This window comes from Chenopodium album, chromosome 7 (assembly GCF_948465745.1).
Source record: "Chenopodium album chromosome 7, dcCheAlbu1.1, whole genome shotgun sequence".
NCBI classification, from domain to species: Eukaryota; Viridiplantae; Streptophyta; class Magnoliopsida; order Caryophyllales; family Amaranthaceae; genus Chenopodium; species Chenopodium album.
The window spans coordinates 12,936,838-12,943,937 of NC_137840.1; positions in this window are offsets into that span (position 1 = coordinate 12,936,838).

Sequence of the window (7,100 nt, forward strand, 5' to 3'; positions counted from 1 at the left end):
AATGCCCTACGACGAACGACTACTCCCTGATCCTTCAAAATATGAAATACTGGGGATTGGCTAAATAAATAAAAAACACTCCCCTACCAAATAATACTACTCCCATCATAGTGTTCACCAATCATACAAAATACTTCGATAAACCATAATCTGAATTGAACTTTACAAAAGGGCAAATTTTTAAAACAGGGGGTAACAAACCAAAAAATTGAGAACTCTTGTCAACTTGAATTGTTCAATCCCATTCATAAACAAGCCAAGGTTGTTCATTCATCATTTCATGGTCTCTTGATGCATACCCCCCTTCATAGCAGTCTGCTGAGTCAAGTCCTGTCTTGTTCTGAAACCGAGTTGTTGCTTCCTCAAGCCTTTTCACATACCATTTTGGGTAGTCGTCGTAGGTAAACGGCTCAGCTGTGATTAATTTCAAATGCTTCATTTCATCATATCCATTCTCTGCCAACATTTGACTCCTAAAATGCATGCGCTCCTCTTCATGGTGTACTATAGTCTCGTAAGGATCCTCTTCAGATAGATTAAGCCACTCCATTGTGACGTTGACACGACCATTTTCTTGATCAGCGCCGAAGTTGCGGCCTAGCAAAAGCAAACCGTACTCATCTGTGTCATTGCAATGTGTTTGCAACATGTACTCAACATGCTTATGCCACAGTGGAAGAGGTAGGAACAACTCCCAAAACTTGGTTAAGTAAGTGACCCAGTATATGTATTGCAAGCACTCTTTCAAGTCCTTTAAGAACTCTTTGAAATTGACAACAACAACAATTTTGCATGCATTAACGAGGTAGTGCATGCAACAAAAAGCTTCCTTCCTAAAAAATTGTGCCCTACCAATTTTAAAGGGGGTTAGGAAAGGGTACTCAGGGTGGAAATCTATCCCGAGTATGGGTTTTTCTAAACCACCACGTGCAATAGTAGCGGATTGATGGCAAAAAATCATCTCCCTACTCCTTCGAAGAAAGAACAAGTCCCTAACAACACCATTTGCATCATGGTAGCCCTGTTTTTTCCATTTTTCCAACTTTTCCATAACACCAGGTGGTGTGATCATGGTTTTATTTTCCTTTTTTTTCACCATAGTTGTAAGTTTTTGGAGTTTAGAGTTATTAGTAACAGGATAAACAGAGAACTTTTAGTGGTTTTAAAGCCAAGGAAGTAGACATGTGTGTTAAATTGTAGACTTGGCTAAGTAAAATGTAAAATGGTAAAAAAAAATTGTAAAAAAACCCCAGAAACAGAATATATGCACCATTTACAGTTGGGACTTTACTAGTTTGTGATGGTACAATAAACATACAAAGTGGTTGTATAATGTACCATTATGTTAATAATGGTGCACTCTGACTTTAGTCGCTTTGTGTTTTTAACGAGTTTGAAAATTATAAAACGGTACATACTGCCCATTCTGCAGTACAAGTTACACCTAAAATGGTACACTGTAGTACTTCACCTTGGTTTTCGTTTTGACTGTCCTGACGTGTTGTCAAGTCAGTACAGTCCCTAGGTGCGTAGACTATCAATCACGAATCACCCTATATCAACTAAATAATTTATTTTATTTAATTATTCTATGTACCTCTCTGTTGCAACATGATAGTTAATGGTATTATTACAACCTATGGAAGAACATATTTGTACCACATAATTTTAATATTGTTAATTTAACTTCCATTTTCTGTAAAAGAGAGAGGTAGTGATACATTTTACCACTCTATTTTACCACCCTACAATTTTCAGTAACCTTCTGTTTTGTGAGTTTTGTATATATTAGAAAATTCAAATTTGATGAAAAAGAATTTTCCCGCTCTTGAAGGCTTGACCGTATTATTCCACCTTGTTCTTTAATTTTAGAACTCTTCCTATCATCTTCTCCAATCCCCGCCCCTGCTTCAACCTTTTCACTCCAACAACATGAGTCAGTCCCTCCACCGTGCTTCCACCTCTGTAGTGACACAAACACCGACACTTGATGTTAACACATGCCACCCAGAAAAGCCCATTATGTACTTTCAAAAATTACAAAGGGAAGATAATGAAATTAACATTAACCTTGTTGAATATTTCAAGGGGAATGATGAGCTGCTTAATGGGGTTAGCTACCCTACACAAAGCTTAAGAGCATATCTTCTTCAGTCAATGTGCTCGCCAACCGAATTCATGGTTGTGCCAGATGGGAGCCCTGTTCTAGGACATCTCCCACTGATCAAGGACTTGGTGGGTTGCTATAGTGAAGGGGCTTGTATCCTGTTGTATTGGATGCTCCAAGGGTTCTACTCCTCATCTACTGGGTTAACTATACCAAGCGATTTGGCTGAAGCAATTGACATGAAACCCATTCTCAACATGGAAACCACCCCAATTTATAGCTTTCCCATGAATTGGCGCCATATCTTTGTAGGATCGTACACAGATACACTCCACGTGATGCGAGTCGACATATCTTACACACAACTGAGGGTCCAAGTTAAGGGTTCCACACTGAAGCCAAAAGTCCAACAACATCTGCCTATCCGTAAACGCTATCAACGCATAAGTTACAGGGGAGAATACATTTCGTCTAGTGTTGATTCATTTTTAGATCATGGATCCGTGGTTCTATTTTGGAATACCCGAGGATGCACCAGGCCCTCGTTTGTTCAGCACTTCACAACTCTATTTGATAAGTTCAACCCTTTGATGTTCATCATTCTGGAAGCCCGAATATTTACCGAATCTACCACATATCTTATGTATGATCTACCTGGTTCGTATGAGGTGCATCACTGTGGACCTCAAAGAAGGCCAGGTGGGGTGTTGGTGCTGTGGAATCCGTGAGCTCTAATGGGCAACTTCTTGTACACTTCGGATGCCCCAACCGGGATGGTTTTGAATGCCGTTTTCAAGGTAATGTCTTCAATCACATTCATCCTAATTACTAGTTTTGTGTACCTTTATGGATGTACTGTGTTGTGATAAGTAATAGGTTGGGTTATGAATTCAACCTTTTGATTAAGTAATACTGAAGCCGTAAAATAGCACCACCCATTGATTTATTTCACTAGTTCACCTTTGTAATACAATTATTTATACTATTAAAACTATAATAGCATTTACTGTGTACCATTAACAATCATAAATCTCAGGGAAAAATATAAAGGCAATTACATACGCCATTTTGTATACCAGTATGAGAAAACAGTACTTCTAAGTACCCTACTAAAATAAATAGCATATTACTGTACCATTTTGATTTAAAAGTACACGAATGTACCATTTCTAATATTAATATGTGTGAATCTATTCCACTATTCCCTACTCACACATGTCCTTATGTTTGTATGTTTGTAGGCAAGGCCACCACCAGGCTACACTCCACGGCGTTACCAGCCCCCTGTGGAGTTCAACAATGACCCGTGTAGCTCCGACGAAGAGGCTGAACCAGGGAGCTATTTTTTCAACTCCGGATTGGCTTTCGATGGCTCCTACCACCATTTGGGAATGGGCAAGGACCTATGCTGAAGAAAGAACGAGCTGGAGTGTGCACTGCTGAAGTTCCTTTGTTCCAGCTTCGTAAACTAATAAACTGAACTGTTTAACTCGTATTTCTGAATTTTATGTATTTCCTAAGGCCTATTATCCTCAAAGACTTCTTTTAATTATCCAATGTAATGCTTAACTCGATTCCGATTCCTGCACTACCTCAAACTTTCCATTCGCAATGTTTTATTAATATTATTTTAATTTGTTATAATTGCACCAGCAGTATTTGCCCACAAACTGTAGTACCATTCAGGGACCTAAAGGCAAATATCATTCACAAAATGTACCATCACATAAAATAGAAGACATCATAATGTACCATTCAGATAAAATAGCACAATACAATGTGCCATTGACATAATAAAGCACAAAAAAGGTACCATGATCATGGATAATGGCACCCAAAAATACTGTTAATTGTACCAGTTGTACCACCAGTAATACTGCAACTTTAGTGACCAAATCACTGAGTGTCGAGTCCTAAGTCACCTGATAAAATACCAACTTATTTACAACACATAGTCTTCCTCCAACATAAATTCACAAACCCCAGAAACAGATAACAAAGTAGTTTTTACATTCCTTAACACTTTGGTTGGAAAAATCAGTGAGAGCGATTGGTTTTCCTGGGAGCAGGTAGGATGCTTTCCAACTTTTCTTTCATTTCGTTCTCATCCGATAGAAGATCATCCAAGAAAAGGTTTTCCCTGGCCGATGAAATTTTTCCCTGCACATTATTTTAAACTATTAAATCAATGCTCAAGTAATCACCATCAGTTGACACAATAATAAACATTTTCAGTTAATATGACTCACCAAACCAAATTTTGTAGTGAACCTACGGGCACAGAATTTGATACAAGCCAACATGAACACACCACAGTATGACCTGCCAATGTAGCAACCACAAGGTTTATTACATTAAAAATTTTGATTTGCCCACAAAAGTCTATGTTAATGTAAGAGGATAATCATCTCACGTGTCAAATGGCTCCATCACTGATATTGTCGACCGTGTCCACTGCTTCATCTCACCAGTAGTCCACCCGGGATCACACAAACTGAACATAACATCAATGCCCCTAACCTGAAATTATTATATGATGTATTAGCACCACCACAGGGAAGCAGTTGCACAACTAATTTAAAAAAGAAGGCACTGCAATACAAACCAGAAGTTCAATTATGCTTTCATGTTTGGCATAGGGATCTGGAAACAATGAGTCTATCATCCAAAGACTTCTCCCCTTCAAGTCAATAGCAAGGCACCACCAATGGGAATCGTCCGGAGATTTAGGAGGGACTTCCAACACTGGTATGAAAACCTGTCCAAAACAGAAATAGGTAAACATCACATGCCTCCTCTAAAGTTTTATATTCGATGACAACACCTTTAATTCTATTTAAAAACTTACAGTTCGAACTTTGCATAGTTTATGAACAAGCAATGCCTTCCCATACTTCTTAGTTATGTGCTCATCTTTGTTTTCATTTAGCATAATTCGATTCTACAAAATACATAACAACTCAGCTATGATAATAAGTGGCTGGAACATGGGAAAAAATATATTTCCATCACAAGCAAACTCACCGAGAAGCTCGGGTCAAGCATAATTCTCTTGCTTCTGTTCACGAACTGTTTTGTGGCCCAATGCTTGTTGTACAAGGCACTAACAGTGCGTACATATCCATCTCCTACCCGAGATCGTGGATGAACAACACCAAAACAGTCCCTCTGGGTGGCTGTATTTTTTTCGCAGCAAATCATCACCGGACCATGGCTACGGATGCAAGTGAAGGACATAATTCACAAAAGTATTAGGAATAGTCAACAACATTAGGGCAAAATTCATGATATCCTAACCAAAGACTTATAATAAGGAGAGAATTCCCATCAGTACCTTAGCGGGTCACGGCTGTCTTTCCATCCGCGAAAAAACTTCAACATTCGAGACTCAAAGGGTGTATGCCTTCGTGTACTTGAAGACTTGGCACACAAGGCTGCTTCAGTTGGTTTTACGGCCCGCTTTCGGTTACTGCCCATCCCCTCATCATCACCGGGCCCCGAGTTTTCCCCTTCAGATTCAGATGAATTCTCTGTCTCTTGTACTCCATTATCCACCCACACTTTCGTGCCCCTATGTCCAACCAACCCCACCACAACCTGTGAACAAGGGTTCTCTGCTGCAGCATCCTCATCTTCCGGCTCAGACTTATCGTCCTCCTCAGACTGAATTAAGTCCTCAACCCCCTTGATGTTACATTGATCACCAACCTTGTTGCCAGAAGTGACCTCAGTCTCTACATTTTCCGGAGCATTTTCAAGGCCCTTAGCCTGACCCATTTCATTGACATGGTCCTCACCCTTTTGAAGGCCATGATCCACAGCATTATAACAACCAAGCCCCATATCCACACCATGATCCACACCCTGGTCCACACCATCATAACCAGGATGGACCAAACCTCCAGCTTCATACTCATATTCCAAAGCAGCAGCATCACATACACTTTTAAAATCCCTATTATCTAAACTACCAACATTCCCCGTCTCTACTTCACTTTCATTTTCTTTACCATTGTCTATTACCTCTATCACTTTGCTAGTACCAGAGCCAAAGCTCCTTGTCAACAAATCTTTCATAGACTTGACTGACTCAATGACACTATTCAATTTTACATCAACCGCAGACATTAGTTGGGGAGTAACCCTCTCCGCAACCTACACAAAGCCACAACACACCAACAAATTGGATTCATAGATGAAACTGCTTTTAAAGCAAACAAAGTATCAGCAACAAATTTTAGGGCATACCACCGCGGTTATGTGATCCACATCACTCTTTGTTGTATCACGATCTCCTAATGGATGCGCCTCACCATATGCTACATTCATTGACTACACCAACAATAAATTCATTGATATATATCATCCTATTTGAAATACAACTGTATGCCATACATTTGTGCAAAAAATAAAATGTACCTTCATCTTCCCATAATCACCACTGGGAAATATGTCGGCATTAAGCGCGTCCTTGATTTTCTTCGGAGTCCATACCGTAATCCTCGGCATCACTCCCCATTGCACCGGCACGCGCCTCAAATGGTCGATGTAAAAAAGCTAAATGACAGATATGCAGTAGTTGACATTAGTCAAAGATAAATATTAACATTAAAAAAGGGTACAATGGAAACCAAGAGAAAACTTATCAACAAAAACAGAAAGCAGCCCCCAGACCCCGCAACATATCCTCTGCTTGTGAATTTCTTTTGAAACTTGTTTGCTGCACAACAAAGCCAATCAAGAGTCCAACTGCACCAGTCATACTCCCCCGTTTCTTGGTACACTATCAAAGTTGGTGTCAATTTTCTTGCCAATTTGGTTGTGTTCGTAGTTGGACAAAGCAAATACCCAAGAACAACTATGAGAAAAGCAATTCTAAAATGCGACTTCTCCGCTTCAGATCTTAGCGGCACCAACTGAGCATTACTATCCCACCTAAACAAAGTAGCCCCTGCAATAGGCACTGATATACTATTCCCCTTAGCAAACAAAC